At 38.8% G+C, this 24,265-nt stretch overlaps 1 protein-coding gene across 6 annotated transcripts in view; it reads left to right on the top strand.

The window, feature by feature from the left end:
- mctp1a (multiple C2 domains, transmembrane 1a) overlaps positions 1 to 24,265 on the top strand; it is a 934,223-nt gene that overhangs the window by 243,362 nt on the left and 666,596 nt on the right. The window contains exon 1 of one of the 6 annotated variants that reach the window (XM_039759360.1): positions 5,839 to 5,940. The exons of the other annotated variants lie outside the window; for them this stretch is intronic. The gene's annotated coding sequence lies outside the window, so the exon portion shown is untranslated. Of the gene's footprint in view, positions 1 to 5,838; positions 5,941 to 24,265 lie in introns of those variants that run through there. 6 annotated transcript variants of the gene reach the window in all.

The raw sequence follows: 24,265 nt of genomic DNA, 5'->3' as shown, positions 1-24,265 counted from the left end.
CGCCATGAAAAGGGAGTCGTAGCCCACCGTCTGAGCTTATTAGGGCACAGACAAAAAAAAAAATAGGCACACAGTGGGAAAAAAGCACGAAATGTCAACTTTAATCTTGAAATTTCCACTTCAGTCATGTAGTTTATTTTGTCGTTAAAGTAGAACATCATAAACTTCATCTTAAAATCATTTAATTTACTAGTTTCTCAAATCCCATCGTAACTAAAGTAGCAAGTTAAATGCTTTGTTTTGTACTTGATCTTCAATGTGCTCAATGTGTGTGAATCACTACGTGCTTCCATTCTTTCTCTTTCTCCGACAGGACACAGAATCAATTACATTCGTGATATTACAGCTCTCTGAATAATTAAAATACTGTGATGTATACTTTGTGAGACATGCCCGGACACCATCAGACAGACACCGCATCTTTATGAAAAGGTCTTTTATTTTCTCCTCCATAATTCACACAACTCAGTCCCGCCTTTCTCACTCTGTCTCTTGGACCACCTTTCCTCTGTCTCTCCGTGGGAGCCTTGTCCTGCTCCCACTCCCGACTCTAGCTCCCAGACTGTAGGAATGTGGCCCCTTTTATTTTCACCCGGATGTGCTCCAGGTGCTTCCTTTGACGTCACTTCCTGGTGTGGCAGAAGAGCACTTGGAAGCACTCCGGGCGTCCCTGGAGGGATTCTCCTCCATCTTCCCGGGTGTGGTGGAAGTAAATCAATTCCGGGCCCTCTGAGACTTGGGGCGCCCCCTGGCAGTGGCCACAGGTTCCAATAAGCATAAGCCTCCTTATTCCTCTCCTGTGGTCCTCCTCTGTTCCAGGGTGGTTGCCCCCTCGTGGCCCGGAGGACGTACATGCCACCTTCCAGTCCTTCCAGGCATCCTGGCCGGGTCGTAGCCCCAGCAACTCGCCACAACTTGATATCATTTTCATGATGATTGGAATGAAAGCATGTTATTAAACATGAGAACACGATGGCGCAGTGATTGTTCATGTCTCACACAAGATGCTGCTGTGACCTTCGATGAAATAATTTATTGTAGTATTGTCTCTTTCAAACATACTAACCTCAAATTCCTGTCCTTACTTTTCTTTCCCCAAATACCCAATCGCCACGCAATCAGCTCTGTAATAGATGTTAAACCATCTCTAAGCTTACAACGACGATTCTTCATAGTACGTGTTTAATTATTCTATCCTTCCAGTGTCGTGCCAGCCTCAGCAAATATACAGTGCAAGGCAGAAACAATGTGTGAACTTGCTAGCACTGCGGCACCGCATCCTCACATGTTTAATTATTAACAATACAGATTATTTAAATGAAGTTAAAGTTTTGTGCAATATTATAACTGTAGTGCAAGTTTACAGTGAGGTGATTGTACTTATAAGTACAAACAGTTCTACAAGGAGCAATTGATTGAGTACATTTAAAGTTCTTGGGATGAAACTGTTTCTGAACCGCGAGGTCCATACAGGAAAGGCTTTGAAACGTTTTGCCGTGGCTGAGGTAACGTGTGCTTGATGCTGTATACTGATAATTCTCTTTCCGATCAGCTGCTGCTGTGATTTCCCACTCAGATACAGTGATATAAATACTCCGAGTGGTGCAGTGAGAATTTTACGGAAAAAGATGATCCGATGTGGCAAACCCTAACGGGAGCAGCTAAAAGCGGAAAAAAAGGTGCAGTGAGAGTAACAACGCTAGTTATGGTATTTGGAATACTATGGCTATTCCTTGGACCATTATATTGTTACAGGTTAATTACAATCAGATGCATTACACTTATAAACAATATGTGGTTAGTTTCAGTGTATTTATAAAGCCGCGTAGTTTAATATTTTGTTTATTTTCTTTTTCTTTATTCTTTTTTTTTTTTACATTATGGTTGTAGGCTGCTCCCTAGCCTCTTTTGGTCAAGTTCCAAGATTCCAATTCTTTTCTATTTTGAAGTCTCACAAGGTTGGGTTTAGGGGAGTGGGTGTTGTTAAAATGGAATTGTCATTTTTTAGACTTTTTCTAGAAAGCTATTACAGTGTATATTATCGTAGTCTTTCCCTCTACTTACCCTTTACCTGTTTTCTCAAGCGTAAGTGTACTTGTCAAGTTTGTTATCGGGTTGGTCTACTGTTGCAGTTTAAGATGAACACACACATACATAGCTATACGCATACACACAGACCCTAACCACAACAGTGCCCCATGAATGACACACACACGCTGATTAACCTTTAGCACTTTAAACCACACAGGTGCTTTAGGAATAACACAGCCTGTCACTCTGCACTTCAAGAGACTTACTTATTATCGGCACGAACAACATACGATGTTTTAATGATATCTCAGACCTAAATATTACTTTTGGTCTACAACAATGCATTTAAACATACAAAGACTCAGCACTCTTGACTATAGGCCCTTTATCAGCCAAGAATACCTTCTTTACGTACTGTTCCCTACTATTGAGTGGAGCTCTAACTTGCAGCACAGAGGTAATAGCAAATCTTCGGCTGCACTAGATTTACAAGAAATCTAACTTATTATTTCAATCACACTATAGACATTAAGACAAAGCACAGAAAGTTTAAAGCAGCATGATATTTATTACAAGAATAATAATAATACCACTGGAACAAAGAATGATAGAAAATAGATACTGATAGTAAAGTCTAGATATATATAGTCTTTAGAAGAAGCTTACGCAAAAGTTACAGATGACAAGGATGAATGTCCCAGGGCGGCGTTTGATTTAGCAATCGATGTTCATGATGCTTTTCTGACGACCAGTGTCGTCTTCATCCATTCCTCTTCTTCTTCATCTTCTTCTGACGTTGCTTTCAAAATGAGGCATATTTATTATAAAGTTTCATGAGGTGGTTTCACAACACATGATAGTTGCATGCACCTGATTGGCTAGCTGTCAAATATCTTTTCCCAGTTAATAAAGTTTTTTGATATTGCCTCATGCCCTCCTTTCCCAGGCTGTAAACCAAATTGTTGTCCCAGATGTCCATCCATAAAGTAATCGATAGCCTGAGGCATGGCTCAGTCACCTTTCCCAGGCTGTAATATCAATTTAGCACTATGCTGTGAACAACTGTTATAAAAGTGAGGTGTAAGTAGGGAATCCATTGCCGGACGGGTTTATCCACTCCTGGGAATTCGGGAATCCCACATGTCATTCTTGGGAATCCCGGGCTCCCAGTGATGACACAGTGCACGGGCATGTCACATGTGAACGGTTTCAGAACGACCGACACTTATTTTTAATAAAACTACTGCAATATGTTGACACCAATAAAAGACTGACCTTATCTATAAGCAGTTCATGCTGTTATATAAGTACATGTATCTAGTTAGTTGCGGTAATAAGAGCGTAGAAAGCACAACGTGTCCAACGTATGGTCACCCAGGCGAGAGCGCACCTTCGTGCAGAGTACACCAGCTGCTGAGAAAGCACGCTCTGCCTCCACTGAAGTAAGCGACACAGTTATCAGATACTGATACACTTGTTCTAAACAACGCCTGCGCTTGCTGTTGCTCTGAAACACCACCTTTTCAGCTTTTACTGATGCATCCAGTTTCTTGTCATCATTCTGTGATGGCAAGTTTCTTGGCACAGATAATGCGGATGCAACAGACTGACGCATTGCAATTTCAAGTTTCTGTTCAAAACTGTTGTCTGATAGACATCAATGAAGTCTGCCCCATCCCGGCATTCTTGAGCTGCAGAGTGCAGACTTCTCCCAGTCCACTCTGCTCAGTCTTAGTGGGAGCCGCAAGACTGACTGCTGCTGGTCTGTTGTTGACTGAATTAATCGGCAACACACTACACCGTGGGCCAAAAAACTGTGCCACTTAATTATTTTCAAAAATAACTGTTATTTCTTGATCGATTTTTACACTTTTACACACTATATATGTGAGCTTGGCCGTTCCCGGTTTCCCAGGAATTACAGCAGTTTCATTCCCGCATTCCCGGGAATGAAAAATGTCCGGGATTCCCTAGGTGTAAGGGAAGAGGATATGCCTTTTTATTATAATGCCTCCTACATCTGAATTCATCTTGTTGGGATTGAGCAAAATATAATAATAAAAATATAGAGAATAATTTGTAGATTCTATACACCATAACACAGTGTGTTACTTTTTAATTTTTTGGTTGTGGTTTCTTTAATAAAAATCTGATCTCAAAAAAACAAACACGAATACCAGTCAAAAAAAAAAAAAAAAGCTGAGCAAAAGTTTGAAAATTCTATAACTGATTTAGTCTAACTTATCTAGTCTAGAGTTACTTACGCATCAAGAAACATGCCATTGCTATAAAACAACATGCTCATGGCTATCTGAAAATACAATAAAAGGGCAGCGTTTAAAGCAGAAAATCTTTCAAGATAGAGCTGAAGTGTCTCACTACCTCAGTGATAAAATGAGTTAGCAACTGCCAAAACTGTAAAATTTCCTAAACTTAATTCACAGCAACCAGACCTCAAAATTATTTCAGTTAAATTTTGAACCAGATAAAGATTAATAATTACGTAAAATAGCATTATCAAACTTGCTTAATCTTAAACATGGTAATGGGAGGCCAGAGCCTCCCATTAAAGCATTGGGGACATGGCATTAACCAACTCTGGACAATGTACCATCCCAGAACTGGGCTCGCTCACTCACACAGCAACAAGAATAATTTACAATCACCATTTAACTTCACGCATACATCTTTTGCATGTGGGAGAAAAATAGAAACAACCACACAGACTGAATGAATGTGTGGAGTCACCAGAGATAACTGTCTGTCATGGGAATCAAAGCAGGATGTGTTATCTGTAGGGTAGCAGCACTAGCCACAGCACCACAGTGCCATCCTAATGTATAATTATAAGCTGTAATTATGTAGTGAAAAGGTAATATTCATAAATCCGGTCAAATAATGCAAGATTAAAGCATCTCATTTTGTTATTTTTACAGCTGTGACTTACTTTTTCTTTCTGTCTCGTTTCACAGAAATGTATTACATTCTTCTAATTTGAAACTTTTACTGCTGAGTGGTTGTCGTGTTTGTTTTACATAATCATGTCATCCAGACTGCCGAAATTCATTATTTAAATGTTTAAAGGCAGTGGATTCTAAAACCAAGGTCTGCTGGAATGATGTTAAATGAGAATGATTAGTCAGAGAACAGCTGGTGACCTTTTATCAGTTTTTTTTTTATTTCAGATACTTTTCTGGGTTAGAATGGAATAAAATCACACAAATATTATAGGATAAGATACACAAATATAATGGTTACTTTATGTCATTATTTTTTTTTAAAGTTCAGAACTGAGTTACCATTAAAAAGCTTAGGGATATATAATCAGTACATTAAAAAATTGCATATTGTGACATACATTATACAGAATGCATTTCTCTTTTATATTACAGCATAGTATGTGCCCACTACCCATTTCAATCCTTTGCCATGTGTGCTGTTTGGTTTGAACATGAAATCTAGAAGAAATACGTTATCCTGTGGCTTCAAGCATCTATAAAGTAATATGGGACTCAAAAGCTTCTGTTAAAAAAAAAATAATGAGTAATCTAGCTTTTGTTGTATTCCAGTCAGCACACAGAGAAAGAAAGCGGAGTCTCTCTAGCATGATCACCTCCGGGGAAATCTTGCCTTGTGATTGTCTTGCTCATGTCTCCCTAGATTGTGTGTATTCACTGGGAGGTATAATTTCACTCACTCCTCCCACCTCTGTTTAATGTTGCAGTGGCGCACGGCTGGTGCTGCCAAACTTTGACTCATTGGAGTATTCCACTCTGCAGATTGTGTGAGAGAGTATGTGAGGGAGAGGAAAGGCTTTCCCTCTCACATCTATAAAACGTTCATGTCGAGCTTTGACTGCAGTGCCAGTGAACACAGATTCTCGGAGTCTGGCCAGGATTGCACCTGACAGTATGTATCATATTTCATGTTCAGTGTGAAATGCTAATAATAGTAATAATAATTATAAGAGTAATAATAATGATAATAATAATAAAAATTGATCTGATCACTGCTTTTGCCTGAATTGTGAATGGTATGGCTAACTGTAACATTACAAAACTATGTAGGACTACTTTGCTGATGGTTAACCTTATAAAACTTTATTTCTTGCAGCAAGCAGAAACAAAGATTACTAATGTATTTTTAAGGCAGTAAAAAGAAACGTGTTCTTTCATTTGTAAAATGAATTTTTGAGAGACTGAGTTTTAAAACTTAAAGAGAAACAACCTTACTGGTACTGATTTGGAAAACCAACGGTACCACTACTTGAAACGAACTTACTGTAATTTATCATTTTCAAGCAGACCATTATAACAAAGGGTGGCATTTAAATAACGCTGCAGATACATTATACTTTGGAGATCCCCACCAGCATTTGTCTGCCAAATGCACAAATGTAATTTCCTGGAAACAAAAGAAGTTGCTCTGTGGGAAAATTCCTGTGCATGTTTATAATATAAAACAATAGTCATACATTGAAATACTGTGTTATGCTGCTCTCAGGTGTTTAATCTTTCCTTTAGGTATGAATAAAAATAATTATGTCTAATTTGTTGAAATGCTGGCAGAAGTGCAGTTTCAGTGGGTATTCCACCTGTGGTCACTATCCAGAAACCCCTCGGAAGCTCGGTTTCTGATTCAATTGAGGTTTTGTCAGTTCAGATTCACATTTTTGTCAATCGCACAAAGATTCCACTGAAAATCTAAATGGGTGATAGCCAGGGTTTGAATCCTATGCCACTGAGTTTGACTGCCGGTGGTTACTCATGTTGTGTGTGGTGTTGGCTCTTTCTCCCCATGTCTTTGAATATTTCTTGGACAATTGTTTTCACCTCCCACATCTCAAAGATGTGTGTATTGGGTTGATTGTTAACTGTTTACTGGGTCTTTGTGTGGGTGAGTATGAGCTGGAGTGGGCACTGCACATCAAGGTTTGACTCCTGTCTTGCATTGATGTTTCTGTGATTGAGCTGAAGTCGACTCGGTGGTTTTCAGAATGCTTATTGTAAGTGGCACAGTGGTACGTCAGCTGCCTCATAACCTTAGATGGTTTAGTTGCCAGTCAGGTCAGTGTTTTGTTCTTGTTATCTTGTGGTTACTCTGATCTTCTCCCAAAGTCATTTTTACTAGATTATTTGACTATTCTGCGTTGATCTGGGTTGGTGGTGTGTGACCATACTCCTTTATGAATTGGCATCCCATTCAGGGTTGGTTCCCACTGAAAGAAGAAACTCTGTTCTCTGTGAAATCATTCATCTATTATCCAATCCGCTATATCCTAACTACAGGGTCATGGGGGTCTGCTGGAGCCAATCCTAGCCAACACAGGGCACAAGGCAGGAAACAAACTCGCCAGCTCACTGCAGGGCACACATACACACACACACACCAAGCACACACTAGGGACAATTTAGGAAATCCAATGCACCTAACCTGCATGTCTTTGGACTGTGGGAGGAAACTGGAGCACCCTGAGGAAACCCACGCAGACACGGGGAGAACATGCAAACTCCACGCAGGGAGTCTCCGCATTTGTTCAAAAAATAGATAGATGGGTGGATGAAAACTTTCCTTTTGTTTTACTCTTTCTCTGAATGCACATTGAGGCTGCATTAAGGTGGGTGTTTAATTGTGTGAAGAAGTGAAAAAATTGCAATCAATTTAATAATGCCTTTTAGTGTCCTTTTCATGTAGAAATGAATAGCAATACATAAAAAGAAAACCAGCAACATACTTTTATGAATGGAATTTTTTTTAGTTCCATTCTGTTCAAATAACTTTTTTAATTTGTTTTTTAATAGATTTTAGAGCAGCAGACACATGCCTCTTGTGGACAGCTTGAATTGTACAGTGTCCGTCTACTTTAAAATGAATGTAGGAATAAGTGAAACGTGTCACAAGCCATAGCTTATAATTGGAGAACTGTTGATAGCAAGCCGGGTTTATCCTCCTCTTGATTTTGTCTGTTTTTTGATGGCTGTAATTAGTAAATACAGATTTCATCAACGGATCAAAACATCCTTTCATAGGATATGTGCTGCACCCATTAGTGGAGTTTTCTGCATCTCACAGAGTGATGGATGGCCCAGGAGCAACTGAAGGTTTTGATTACATTTCTTCTGACTATTCCCAATGCTCTGATTATGACCGACACTACTCCTGTTTTAACATTCCACATCATGCTAATCTCAGTTTCCAGCCAGGTCCTTTTAGTTTCAGAGTTTCTCCATTTCACCATGCATACTATGTAAATAAATTAGGATGGCTATGTCTATCAGTGGTGACATGGTAGAGCAGTGGTAGCGCTGCTGTCTCGCAGTTAGGAGACCCGGGTTCGCTGTGGTCTGCGTGGGTTTCCTCCAGGTTCTCTGGTTTCCTCCCACAGTCCAAAGACATGCAGGTTAGGTGTATTGCCGATTCTAAATTGTCCCTGGTGTGTGTGTACCCTGTGGTGGGCTGGCCCTGCCCCGGGTTTGTTTCCTGCCTTGTGCACTGGGATTGGCTCCAGCAGACCCCTGTGACCCTGTAGTTAGGATATAGTGGGTTGGATAATGGATGGATGTCTATCAGTAGGCAGGTTTTTGCCTTTCATGTTAGGCCAAGGTGGTTTGTCTAAGATTGTCTTATCTGTGGCTATTGGCATGTTCCACAAAGTGTTGTTGATGTTGAAGTCATTTTCAGGCACAGTACATGTTCATAGTACTTGTAATGCACGTATACCCCTAGAGACTTGCACCTTATCCAGTACATGTGGTTCTGTAATTTATTGTGTCATTTGACAGAGTGAGATAGCAGTAGTGTTATACAGCCTCCAACAATATGGCTTATGTGTTCTGCCTTGTTGCACACCCTTTCTTTTGGGTGCTGACTGCCTTGTCCCTGGCTGCTAATATTAAGCCCTCTGTTTCTCCTTTAAGATAGGAGCTATGTGGACATTTCTTTATCAAACGATAGTCTGTCAATAGGAATTGTCTATGTAGTAGTTTTATGTCAAAGAGTTCTGATTTTTTTCTTCCCAAATGCTGGACTTGAGTTGATTATGTTCTGAACTGTTGTGAACTTTTCTTGCAAATGTATTTATTTTGGAGAGAGTATTTTGTTTTGTCGCTATCATGATCCTTCACTAGCCTGGTGACTTGTTGTTGTCTAGCTTGATATATTTGCTTAGACCATCAATGGCAGAGTTGTAAGCATACTGTATCTGAAGTTATCCATACTTACCATCTCATCTCCTGATATATAGTTGTTCGAGGCCTCATGTAATAAGAAACATTCTTGTCTTATGTCCTCTTCACATTCTGACCACTGGCGGTGTGCAATTTATGCATTCTCCCTGTGCTTGTGTGGATTTTTCTCCAGGTTTTCTTTTGTTCTTCACACAGCCAGTATGGTGTAGTGGTTAAGGGCATTGGGTTGCCAATTCAATTGCAGCCTCTATATGTGTGATTCAGAGGACGTCACTTGAGCTACTTGTGGAGCAGTTTATTTACGGATGGCAGATAAAGATAAAGACATCATCTAAATAAATAATAATACACATGTCATCATTGTCTTCTGCATTACATCCCATGTAGCACACAACTTGTCTTTGTTTTCTGTTATCACTCTCCCCCTCTGAAGCCTTATACCTCTTCTTTTTAGCTGTCTTTTCCACAGTCTTCCTCTACACAAACTTCCGCTACATTACAAATCTTCTACACAATCTTTCTCCAAACATCATTTGCCAATATCCTGCCCAACAAACTATTCCTCTTACATGAATTATTTCAGCGAATATTCCAGATTTTCCATTCAAATGCTCCAGTATCTCATTGGTTCTTATTTTCCTCACTATGTCTATATCCACAGCGTTTGCATTCTGGCTGTGAGAGTCCATGCTTCATGCCCATATGTCACAGTAGATCTTATTCCCATTTTTTAAATTCTAATGGTTGTTGTGCTCTGCTGTTAGATTTAAAATAAGTATGTGAGAGTTTAAGTGGTGATCCCATGTAAGAGTGTGTCTATGTGTCCTGTGATAGATGAACACCATCCAGGGTCGAGTCCAAAATAATGAAATAATGAGATAGACATTAGCTTCTACTCAGAACATGAACTAGGTAAGCAGATTTCAAAATCTATTATTATTATTATTATTATTATTATTATTATTATTATTATTATTATTATCACAGCAATGAGAAGTCAAGCAAAATTACATTTTTTATTGGCTAACTAAAAAGGTGTAATTTTGCTTGACTTCTCATTGCGTCCATAATGGCTAACAAGGTACAACACCGTAGTACTGTAATTTTTATATTAATGGTCATTCATGATGAACTCAGTTATAATCAGAAACTTTGCAACTGAGGTCTTGTTTTTCAAAAGAACATTATTGATACCTCGGTGGGCTGGCACCCTGCGCAGGGTTTGTTTCCTGCCTTGCGCCCTGTATTGGCTGGGATTGGCTCCAGCAGACCCCTATGACCCTTGTGTTAGGATATAGTGGGTTGAATAATGGATGGATGGATGGACATTATTGATAACTTAGTTACCTTTAAAAAAGTACTTAACATACCGGTAAAAAAGTGTGATTACACATATACAGTAATAGATCTCTTTATAAAACTAGAGCAAATATAATAGTCTCCTGGAAACAAGACCTTTTAGTAGAGTGAAGGAGGAACATCTGTTCAGAAGGTTGGGGTGTCCCATTTTGCTTTAGGCAAGTATGCTGAGATCTAATGAATAAGAAGGAACAGAGTGCTCAAAAGGCTATTGCAGTGACTTTCTAAAATCTGTAGTGATGTTTATTTAATATGTCACTTGTGTTAGTGTGTTACTGTTATGCTGGCAACAAATAAATGAAGTCCATGAAAGATAAAGGATAAACTCATATGAAGTCAACGTGTCATTTTGCTTTTTCAAGTTAAAATGTGAAAACAAATAGGGCTGTGATTACCTCTGGGAGGCATGTTCAGCTTAATCTGTTATTCAGGGCTTAAAAGCAGTACATTCTGGCTATAGTGTGTAATGGATGAAATCTGATTTAAAGGCAAGATTCTAGTTAGGCTTTCATATACAAGATGTAGGTACATTGTGACAGCAATACTTTGCAGTCTATTTCTTTATGTTGACTTTCTCAGCATGTATAACTTATCCTTATGTATAACTGACTTCATTAAATTATTTTACAATAGTCTCATAGTGCTTATTTAACAGTTTTCAAATAAAACACAGCTTCATTAATAATAAACCTCCTGCACCGGTCACTACACTTTCTGGATTGACCACCTTTCCATAATCAATTGAGCCGAATTAACTCAAGCAAACTCACAAAATAAAATACAGCTTTATGTTATATAGATGATGATTAAAGTATTTGTTTAAGGGCAGTTTGTTGAAATTTGACCCTGATGAGCATTTGACGAAGAAGAAAAAAAGAAGTCAAAGCCGATCATTATGAGTGAGGCTGGAATGCAAACAACCATTGAAGAGAAGAGGCTGATTTTCTGTATATTATGGTGCACTCAATTATTTTATCTCAACATTATAATAACTATAAATTGACCAAATCTGCGTTAGCTGTGGGAGGGAGACTAGAAATGAACAAGCACGATAGTCAAGATACAAGAACAAGGTAGTCCCATTCATTTAAGCAGTTTTAAATATGGATAAATGGATGACTGGTTGAATGGACAATTTACTGTTTGTAGTTATGCATTCATCTATCCATCTTTTTTGAGAAATGCGTTTATCTTGTTAATTGCTCCAGAGAGTTGATGATGCTCTGGCAGTAACAGGCTCAAGCCAAGAACTCGTCATACTTTCTCATTGTATAAGTGAGTCAATAGATCCATCATTTTTGAGCCTAGTTTTTGTAATTTCTATGTCACAGCAATATTTCAGAATCTTATTAAAAATTCAACTGAATATCTAATGATACTATTTGATCATTTTTTTTAGTTTGTTGTGAATGATGGGACTCAAACCTATAGAGACAGAGGTTTATGCCAGCCTTTTATAGAAAAATGTTTCAGTGTGATTCATTCTTGAAGAGTGCAGTTGAGAGTAATGTTCGTTTTCAAAATCTGACTGCTGCCAGGCAGCTATAACTTTTAGTAAACATTCATATTTAATGTTAGCTCCTATGAATGACTGCATAATGCACCTTTAAACCAATTGTTCATCCATTTTATGAATCCATTTTTTCCAATATACTGACATGGATGGGTTTGAACCTGTCATGGTAGGAAAAGTATAACCAACTAAGGGCACACAGAGTATATCTGCACATGAACACACACTCACTTTCATTCATACTGCAGTAATTTACAGTCACTAGTCTGCCTAATATGCATGGCTTTGGGGTACGTGGGGAAAATACCACAGAGACACAGGTAGGCCATTCAAACTGCAGCTAGAAGTTGAGCTGAAGCTACTGTGTCAGCACGACACCAACCTGTAAGTCATCAGTTTCTCGATATTATTCTTGCAAACTTCTTTAACTGTGAGAATCGCCTAGAAAATTTACCAGCACAAATCTTTTACCCTAATTAATTTAGAAATTTTTAAAACTCTCATAGGATTACAAGATGTATTTCCTACATTCCTTCATTTTTTCTTACTCTTGTTCACCTACAACCAACTTGCACCAGTGAAAATAAAGGTTTATATCCCTTCATATATCAGACTGAAAATCCTTCATTCTGAGCCACCCCTTCATTTCTACAATAACCTCGTCATCTTCTCATTGATGACATCGTTTTAGTCTTCAAAAAGGTGGAATAATTATGAAAAGCTGTGGAGCAGGCACCAAATTGATCGCCAGTATTCATGGTCTGTCCATGCCTATTTCTAGCTTATCTTTACCCCTCTTTCAAACCAAACATTAGGTATGCCACACAAAACTTAACCTTAAATAGAAGTTAATCTTAAATGTTTTATTCAGAGGAGAAGTTGGATGATTCCATTCCATTGATTGACTTTAGGGCTCCAGTTCAAAGTGAATAGTCTTGACAAACAACTTTCAGACCTCAGCAATCTTAAAGGGGAAGCAAATCTGATCACACCTCTTTCCGCACAGATTTGTTTTAGATGATTAGGTTTGATGTGACCCAATGTGCACACACTTTTCAATATGCAAAGGCATCAATGTAGTTCACACTTCTCATGGATCAGGGGAGAAACTGGGTCCTGGGGCCCCACTGTGCCTTCAGGTGTTTGTTTCAACCAGATTCACAATCAGTGACAACAACTGATAACACTGATCTCATTTAATTAGCTGGTATATTTTCTCTTCTCTTATTCTACATTCAGAAATGCACAGCAGCATGATTTTTACATTTATAAGGCATTCAGAAATATTTCTATGTTTGCTGTATATTTAAATGCTTAACTCTCTTTTACTGATTTCATTATACTTTGCCCTTTCTCTGTGCAGTTTGCTCCCTTCATTGTATCATAATAATGATAATTAAAAATGAGCAGAGCAGACAGCCAAGCAGACAACACTGATTTGTGAAAGGCTACAACTACTTTAGCATCAGACCAACTATTTAGTAAAAAACGGATCAATTAAACTATTAGAAAACCTGGAAAAGTAGAATGAAAGATGAAAACATTGTTAAAAAATGAACTATATTCTTATATAATACGCTACTGTGGCTGTCCGTGTGTCTGTCCAGGATTTTAAATCATCTGTAGCTCTCAAACCGTTATTGACCTGAAATTTGGTACACATACAGTATACTACGTGACATCTGCTATCTGCTTTTGGGGTGATGATTGACCTCCAAGGTTATTCCTCTTTTTATTTTTATTTTATTTTATTATAGAATCAACTCTAGGCAGCGGCCAGCAGGGTGGCACATGCTTACGGGTGCTGTTCTCATTCCTACCACCTTTGCCGTCACTTCCCCTACCTCTTCATATCTTAAATCATTCTTGAGGCAGATTGAAGACTTAAGTGCCAGCTTAACTGAAAAATGAAAGAAAACATACTAATTGCAACACAAACATTGACTTAATCAGTTTTAATACAAAAAGATGCCGACAAAAGAAAAAAAGAAGTGGGCTGCTAGGGTGGAGAAAAGAAGAGCTGCTCAGGAAGCAGCAAATGCATCAACTTCTGAGCAAAGAAATGCTAAACGTAGAGTGTACAAGAGTGTGAAAACTATGAATGCTCAAGTCAAGTGTATTCACTTATCGTGCAGTGTGCCGTTACTGGTTCATGTAAAATTGCTAAGTACATTTTAATAAAAAAATTTTATGACAAAATTTTGTTTTCTAATTTCTATATTGTTCCCAAAACACAGAATCTGGGAAATGACTGTTCACTTCAGCCCAGGAAAAATAGAAGCTGGTTGGAATAAAAACCTCTAGATACCATGAGGTTGCTGGAAAGGGGTGTGTGGCGCTCCTGATATCTATGCAAAAGGACGGAAGTCCAAGTCTTTAGAGTCCTGGTGCTTCCTGTCTTGCTATATGGTTGCAAGACATGGACGCTCCCCAGTGACCTGAGATGAAGACTGGACTCCTTTCGTACTGTGTCTCTCCGGAAAATTCTTGGGTACCGCTGGTTTGACTTTGTTTCAAATGAGCGGTTGCTCATGGAGTCCTGAACGAGTCACATTACCTGCATTGTGAGGAAGTGTCAGTTACGGCACTACGGCCATGTGGCGCGTTTCCCCGAGGGTGATCTGGCTAGTAAGATCCTCATTGTTGGGGACCTGAGTGGCTGGACCAGGCCAAGGGGTCACCCAGGTAACACCTGGCTGCGGCAGATAGAGGGTCATTTTCGGAGGGTGGGACTGGACTGCGTGTCTGCCTGGGAGGTTGCCAACTGGGATCCCGAGTTGTTTCATTGTGTAGTGGGTGCAGCAACTCACTGTACCAGTAAATACCATAAACCATAGATACTCACAGCTTAGTTGTAAGGAGTGACATGTGAAACAATATGTGCTAAACATAGAGTTTTGGTTTGCAAAAAAAAATTGCAGAACAAATTGTATTTTACCACAAGCAAAACTTTGTAGCACTTCTATTTTCATCTCATGTACAAACTTTTTTTCCCTGTTCAAAAGCATTGACATCATTTGTTCTGAAGCAGAAGATGGGAAGCATGGCATGGCTACAGAGTACTTACTTGCAAGCTCTTGTCTGCTGCTAAAATCCTCTCGCCTGGGTATGTGGCTACCAAAGAGCCTCTTGATTATATCGGCTTACAGAGTTGTGGAAAGTGAGCACAGACAAGAGTTATTTGATTCCAAATGAGTAGTGCGAGTTCCAAATGAGTTGTGTGAAACTGAATATGTGGGTAAGCAGTGCATGAAGCAGATAAGAACGTGTGAAGCCTCATGGAAGAAGTAATAGTAGATTTGGGTAGTGACAGAAACATCAGTTTCAGTTGTGGAATATCCTGAAGAGGGAAATATGTGCTGCATTCTACCCAAAAAACTGTTAAAACCCAATAATCTCACTTTAGTGAGTTGTGCTTTTTACAGATGTGATGAATTGGGCAAATTGGTGAAAATAGTCTGGTCATATGGGTCATCTTAAATTAGTTCATAGGCACTTCAAGGCAACACTGGAGTGACTTCTGTTGATGTCTGGCCAGAGTGAAGCATATCAATAAGCTTCAGTTAGCCTTTTTCAGAATCCACAGTTTGTTAAGCCGGGCATCTAACAAGGCTTTTATGAACAGCATTATCTCCATATTTATTTTTAACAGCCTGTTATTGTTTAGTACTGATTCCTTATCTCATGAAAGAAATTCAGTAATATTTAAAACACAAATTACTACATTACAACATTTTGAAGGCCAACTGTTCATACTGTAGGAAACAGATTGTTTCATAGCACTGTTGTAGCAGGAAGGATGTTTTCGATTTAAGGACAGAGTAATTTGCATATGTTTTCTGTAAATTTTTGCTAATGTACACAACATGTTGAATATTTTTGGACAAACCTCAGCTTTTTTTAAAATTTTACTTGCTTAATAAACATTTTTGAACTTATTGTCTCCTGGTATAAAAAACAAACTGCAATAACAAAAATAAGATTTTTCATCTCTGGAAATATATTTTTGATAAGACACTGCCAAAGACAGAAGCAGACATGCCTCCAGGACTTAAAAATGAGTTAATAAAATCTTTAAATAGAGAACTGAGGCCAGGCACATGAGAGGAGTCTCCTCTAAGAAAAGAAGTAAGCAGTTTTTTAAAAGTGCAATTACAGTAGAGCTGTGTTATTGTTATCTAGTATTATATTTCATATATAGGAGCTTTGGTTTATTACTACTTCTTTGGATTAGTTTGTAATGTTCTACTTGATTATATGCATGCTGCAGTGATCTGTAAAATAAAACATATCCATCTTTTGAGAATCCAGAGTACGTGTGTTACTTTTTGGAGTCTTTGGAATACGCCAAACGTTTTATATCCTGGAAGTTTCTACTGTGAACTCTGCTTTAAGACAGACAAAGGGTTTTTAAGTAATCAACAGAAATTGGGACACCTGTGCAAATTGTTTGCTTCAACTTGCAAAGCTTAATTTACTTTACTTGCTTCAGAACATCTGTAGGTTGTAACCTATTAGTTGTTCTCTGAAAAGGGTCCATTTTTAATATTCTGATATTTCTTTTTTTCAGTTTTTGCTAAACAAAATCTGTTCATTGCATTTCAACAGATTAAATTTGAAGAAAAACTGGAAAAGCGGGGGTTTTCTAAAACTTTTGACCGGTAGTGTATGTGTGAGTGTGTCCTGCTATGGACAATGTTTTATTGTGAAAAGGTGTTCATGAAAGGTATTTTAACCTCTATATTTGTGGATAAGTTAATACTGGAAATGCCTAAATTATGAACCTTGATTTACACATGCATCCTGAAATACTTAACTATTTAATATTCACTCATTTGTCATTCTCATCAAAGACACTGCCACGGTGCATGAAACCCAAAATCCACTGCACTATATGCTTGATGGTACATTATTCTCACTGACAGGTCGGCGACATATTAACAATGGCCTTGGCCAGCTACCTCAGGTTCAGTACCTTAGCTGGTGCCAGGAGCTGCTCCACTCATGAGTTGCACTCCTGCCAGGACACCTATGTCTTTCTGCTCACTAATTGTTACCTCTAAAAGGACTTTACTTTAGACTACCTTGGCAAAGACCAAGATCCCTTCAAAAGCTATGTGCCTGATGGGATTCACGAATGTGGTGCTCTGCTTCCAAAATGTTACCTGTAAAAGGACTGCACAAATACTCTAACAAAGGCCATAGGAACCTCCTAACAGGTTACATTTAGCCTTTTGCTCCAGGAATGCTACCTCTGAATGAACAGAACGGCCTGCTATGCTCTCAGATAATATCAATACATAGGGAAGCTTCAATGAGAATACTCAGACTTTCCTTCAATCGTTACTTATATTTATTTGCAGAGAAACCAAGCATCAAATACTAGAAGTCAGAGGTAGAAGAAAACATACAACCTGAACAATTCAAACCAATTGCAAAAGAGAGATGCCTGTGTACATTAAAAAGTACATTGTTCTTAATTCAACTAATTCATTTTTTAAACGTAGGAAATCTTTCTCCACTTCTCTGTTGAGGTGCATTTACATTTTGTAGGAGGCACTGTATTTGTGTCCTCTGACAGAATGATGTTTTGTTGTGTCTTTAAAACTGTCTATGTCCACTCTCTCATACCAACATTGCATTTCACTTCTCTCATATCAAAAGTCATATGTCATCTGCCTCTCTTAAAAGCTGCATAGTGTCTATATTAGCCAGTTAAGGTGTCTTCTCTTGTGCCATGGTTTGATGACTATTTTTGCTAAATAATAACAGCCAAAAATTGGACGACTGAGAATTTCCCCTGGTCTTGCTACCTGTCAACCTGAAGATATTTTAAAGCAATTATGTGATTAAAGTTAGCAACAAAGTTCACAAGTCACTGTTTCACGTCTTTTTAAAAGCATATACACATTGGTTACTTTATCTGAACCTAAACATATACAATGCATTTTAACAAAGAATAACACTTGTTTTAATTTGCTTACATTTTGTACATCTTTCACAGAATTCCCAGAAGTCTTTGTCATTTGTATAATGTCAACAAACATTGTTATTCCCATTAATTTGTTTAGCAGATGGTTCAAAAGCAGAACCTATCAAATGCCACCTTCCCCTCGACCAGTCTCAACTTTTGCCCACAATATCCTATAAAAAGTTGGCCTTTCTTGCCTGCTCTTGCCCCTTAGCCAATTCTCTATTTAATGTAGGTGTGGATGCTAGAGGCACTGTTGCCCCGTTGAACCCACCAGACAGGCACCCAAGACACACTTGTAAAAGCACAAAGAAGATTTTAATAATAATATTTTTCAATAAAGTGCTCCAAGCATCACACACTCCACAATTCTTCCAATAATTAATCAATACAATAATCATAAACAATAATCCACAATCCTCCACTCCCAGCATCTCAGTCACTCTACCACCCAACTCCGGATCAATCTGCTGGGGTTTCCCACAGTCCTTTTAAAGTCTATGACCTGGAAGTATTTCTTCTCTGGGTCAACACCACATCTTCCTTTATCAATTATCCCGGAAGTACTGTGGGCTTGCATCCTCACGACCCCGAAGTACTTCCGGGTTAACGTCCTCATAACATCCCCCTGGTTCTTGGTGATCTCCTCCTGGCGGCACCCACGGCTCCCAACAGGGCTGAGAATACGGACTTCATGTCTCATTCTGCCCTGCGGGAATACGAGGAACCATTTCCATCCAAGGGAGCTGCCATCTAGTGTTCCAGGGGATATAGTGCCCTGTGTTTTTCTTAGTCGAGGGACGTCCTGGCCACACTGAAACGCCGGCTTCCATCACATAGGAAATTAACCACTTCAGCTTCTCTCCCTGTCTTCTGACAGCATGATGTAATTGTCTGTCTGGACTTCCTGAAATGTGCCTACATTTTCTATTTCTCCAAACATTTTCTTTAAACTTCTGTTTAAATATGCACTATTAGGCAAGTAATGTTAGTTTTCCCTCTATGAGCTCTATAATATAGTTACAGGATAGTTCTGGTCACATAGTTTGTTCACTTAAAAACTACTTCTTATCTAAATGAACCTAAAATTAATACACACAAGTTAAATATTACAAGTCTTATTTTTCATCCTACTTATAGGGTTGCCTTCCCATGCAAAGTTTAGTTCCCACTTTGTGCCCAGTCAAATGGATTAGTGGGTTGACAATGAACGAATAGATAAATAGATGGATGAATTTAGCTAATATTAAAGCTGATTATTAGCACAGCTGCACTATATTCAGGGATTCCAGCAGAACTGATGTGAAATCCAGCATGGTCACCAATTTGGATGAGATTTTTCTCTGAATATTAATAATGACACATGTGTAAGTTGACGAGAGCTTCTGAATTGTCCCCATGTTAGTAAGTGTGAGAGTGTGCCCTGTGAAAGATGGGGATCACTCCCATAATTGGTTTCTGATTTCTGCCTGAAACTATAGTCTTAAGCTTGAGCTCTCCACTTCCCTACAATAAGCTCAGTAAATGAACATTACATAATTCATATTTCTTGATCATGAATTAACACCATTACTGATTGATTTATTCTGTGAATTTGTTAGATTAAACATATTAGGAACCACAGCTGTATACAGTGCAGGCCCTTTTGGAGCCTTCACATATGTAAATAATTCATGACATGCTGAACATAAAATTCACTTTCTTAAAACCAACAGAATATCATAATATACAGATGTGGTAGTAGCATTTTTATGATACTCATTCCTTAGTGTTATCCTGGATGATTAACAGAGTAGATGTGATGAGATGCATTGAGTAGCTTCATCTAAATTATTATTTTATGAGCTGTCTCTTATGATGAATATGTATTTCAACTATTCATCGATTATCATACATACCTAAATGTCAAAGCCTATCTCAGCAACATGGAAACCAATGTAGGAATCAGTCGTGGAAATGATGACAGTCCATTACACACTCCTTTTAGAGTTGTGAAAATGTAGCTTGTCTGAATAATAAGTTGAAAGTATCTGATTTCGAATACAATTTTGTTTTTATATTTTTAAACACATTGACAGATGCATTCAACATAGAGGTGGGACTACATCAGGGATCAGCTTTAAACCCATTCTTATTTGGAGTGGTGATGGACAGGTTGCCAGACGAGATTAGGCAGGAGTCCCTATGGACTATGATGTTTGCTGATGACATTGTGATCTGTAACAATAGTAGGGAGCAAGTTGAGGAGACTTTGAAGATGTGGAGATATGCTATGGAGTGAAGAGGAATGAAGGTCAGTAGGAACAAGACAGAATATGTGTGTAAATGAGAGGGAGGTCATTGGAATGGTGAGGATGCAGGGAGTAGAGTTGGTGAAGGGGAATGAGTTTAAATACTTGGGATCAACATTACAGAGTAATCGGGATTGTGGAAGAGAGGTGAAGAAGAGAGTGCAGGCAGGGTGGAATGGGTGGAGAAGAGTGTCAGGAGTAATTTGTGACAGACGGGTATCAGCAAGAGTGAAATGGAAGGTCTACAGGACAGTAGTGAGACCAGTTATGTTATATGGGTTGGAGACGGTGGCAATGACCAGAAGGCAGGAAACGGAGCTGGAGGTGGCAGAGTTAAAGATGCCAAGATTTGCATTGGGTGTGACAAGGGTGGACAGGATTAGGAATGAGTACATTAGAGGGTCAGCTCAGATTGGACGGTTGGCAAGCAAAGCCAGAGAGGCGAGATTGCGTTGGTTTGGACATGTGCAGAGGAGAGATGCTGAGTATATTGGGAGAAGGATGTTAAGGACAGAGCTGCCAGGGAAGAGAAAAAGAGGAAGACCTACGAAAAGGTTTATGGATCTGGTGAGAGAGGACATGCAGGTGATGGGGGTGACAGAGCAAAATGGAGAGGAGAGGAAGATACTGAAAAATATGATCCACTGTGGAAACCCCTAACAGGAGCAGCCAAAAGAAGAAAAAAAAAATGAATACACAGTATGCTAGATTTTTCCATTAACTGCATTAAAAGGAAATCTGACTTAGGGTCTGGCCAATGCTATGTTCATTTTTCTGTTTACTTAGATCCAAAGGCAATCTATGAATGTCATCTGCTTAAAAGACATCTTATAATTGAAACATATATACTGTAGTACTTAAGGGAGAATGCAGTTTTTATTTATTCATAAGATTTCAATTTTATCTTTCTGAGCCTATATGCAAGTGATTTAGACTACAACTGTGCAAGTCAATTGAAAAGTGAAAATTTAATGTTGAAGTCACCTTACAACAGCAATAAACCATGCTCACACAAACTAGACTGGTCCAGAGAATGACACATCTTAATAACGAATAAATTTTGTTATACTCACTGGAGAAGTACTGCAGAAACATGTTTCAAGGTAAAATAAGCTCTCCCTTTTAACACATTCATCATTACATTATGACACCAGTGATTTGGCTTATCCATTAATTTTAGTTCTACTCTATTCAGTGTAAAAATATTTTTGGTATGAATTTCTATGTAGCTTTTAGTTTTACCTATAACATATTTTCTGGTAAATGTATACATTTACTGTATAACTCTCCATTTATTTAATATGGAGTCCTTTCCTGGAAAGAAAACATCCAGCCATGGACCTTATCTGCTCATCCATGGCAGGATTGTAGGACTGCTGGAGCTTATATCAGCAAATATTGGGTGCAAGGCTGGAACAATCCTTGGACAGGACACTAGCCTATATTAGGGTGAACACACTCATACACCCTCTGGGGCCAATTTAGCCATGCCAGTTCACCCAACTTGCGTGTCTTTGGACTTAGGGCGAAATCCAGAGTATATCCAGTGTATATGGTAGAACGTGCAAACTGGACCTGAGGCCTCGAACCTCGATCTACTAGTTGTGAGGCAGCAGCACTATCACTGCACCATCATACCAACTCAAAATAATGTTTGTATATATATTTGGTTTATTGGTTCTTAAACAGTACAGTATATATAGGTTTACATACATTGGTGTAGATTTGTATCAATTGTCATAACGTTGACAAAAAGACACCAAAAAGGATTGGGGCAGCCACTCATATATTGTTTTCCTGGCTGCAAAATTGGTTAAATAGTGGTAGTATAGGTTGGAGTCCACAACAGAAATGATTTGTTGGCACAAAGATGCTGGCTTTAAAGGAGAGCGAAGGAAGTGATGTCATCACTGGGGCTGGAACCAGAAGTGGTGTCATTGGGCCCAGGACCAGAAGTGACACCATCAGTAGGGGCAGAACTGGAAGTGATGTTATTGGGCCCGGAACTGGAAGTGATATCATCAGGGCTCGGCAGAATTTCTTGTAACTGATCTGCAGAGAAGTGAGAGAAAGAATTAGTGCACTCCGCCACCCCCTGGTCTGGGATGGAATTACTCTCATTCAGCCCCTTTAGCTGCCTCCCATGCGCATGTGTGTGACACAGTGTATACAGTTAGGTCCGTAAATATTTGGACAGAGACAACTTTATTCTAATTTTGGTTCTGTACATTACCACAATGAATTTTAAATGAAACAACTCAGTGCAGACTTTCAGCTTTAATTCAGTGGGTTGAACAAAACAATTGCATAAAAATGTGAGTCAACTAAAGCATTTTTTTACACAATCCCTTCATTTCAGGGGCTCAAAAGTAATTGGACAATTGACTCAAAGGCTATTTCATGGGCAGTTGTGGGCAAGTCCGTCGTTATGTTATTATCAATTAAGCAGATAAAAGGCATGGAGTTGATTTGAGGTGTGGTGCTTGCATGTGGAAGATTTTGCTGTGAACAGACAACATGCGGTCAAAGGAGCTGTCCATGCAGGTGAAAGAAGCCATCCTTAAGCTGAGAAAACAGAAAAAACCCATCCGAGAAATTGCTACAATATTATGAGTAGTAAAATCTACAGTTTGGTACATCCTGAGAAAGAAAACAATCACTGGTGAACTCAGCAACACAAAAAGACCTGGACGTCCACGGAAGACAACAGTGGTGGATGATCGCAGAATCATTTCCATGGTGAAGAGAAACCCTTTCACACCAGCCAGCCAAGTGAACAACACTCTCCAGGGTGTAGGCGTATCGATATCCAAGTCTACCATAAAGAGAAGACTGCATGAAAGTAAATACAGAGGGTGCACTGCAAGGTGCAAGCCACTCATAAGCCTCAATAATAGAAAGGCTAGATTGGACTTTGCTAAAGAACATCTAAAAAAGCCAGCACAGTTCTGGAAAAACATTCTTTGGACAGATGAAACCAAGATCAACCTCTACCAGAATGACGGCAAGAAAAAAGTATGGAGAAGGCGTGGAACAGCTCATTATTCAAAGCATACGACATCATCTGTAAAACACGGTGGAGGCAGTGTGATGGCTTGGGCGTGCATGGCTGCCAGTGGCACTGGGACACTAGTGTTTATTGGTGATGTGACACAGAACAGAAGCAGCCGAATGAATTCTGAGGTGTTTAGAGACATACTGTCTGCTCAAATCCAGCTAAATGCAGTTAAATTGAATGGGCGGCGTTTCAGGATACAGATGGACAATGACCCAAAACATACAGCCAAAGCAACCCAGGAGTTTATTAAAGCAAAGAAGTGGAAATTCTTGTATAGCCAAGTCAGTCACCTGATCTTAACCCAATTGAGCATGCGTTTCAGTTGTTGAAGACTAAACTTCGGACAGAAAGGCCCACAAACAAACAGCAACTGAAAGCTGCTGCAGTAAAGGCCTGGCAGAGCATTAAAAAGGAGGAAACCCAGCATCTGGTGATGTCCATGAGTTCAGGCTGTCGTTGCCAGCAAAGGGTTTTCAACCAAGTATTAGAAATGAACATTTAATTTCCAGTTATTTAATTTGTCCAATTACTTTTGAGCCCCTGAAATAAAGGGATTGTGTTAAAAAACACTTTGGTTGCCTCACATTTTTATGCAATCTTTTTGTTCAACCCACTGAATTAAAGCTGAAAGTCTGCACTTCAACTGTATCTGAGTTGCTTTATTTAAAATTTATTCTGGTAATGTACAGAACCAAAATTAGAAAAAAGTTGCTTCTGTCCAAGTATTTATGGACCTAACTGTATATTTAGAAAATCAATGTATTTTAACCAAAATATATATATTCTAATATATTTGATCTCTAGGCCTGGATGAGCTTCACCTCTTTGCACTTGAATGCAAATACAGCTGAGAAA

This window comes from Polypterus senegalus, chromosome 7, assembly GCF_016835505.1.
Source record: "Polypterus senegalus isolate Bchr_013 chromosome 7, ASM1683550v1, whole genome shotgun sequence".
Classification (NCBI taxonomy): Eukaryota; Metazoa; Chordata; class Cladistia; order Polypteriformes; family Polypteridae; genus Polypterus; species Polypterus senegalus.
The sequence above is the reverse complement of the archived record's forward strand: the minus strand, read 5'-3'. Positions and strand labels throughout refer to the sequence as shown.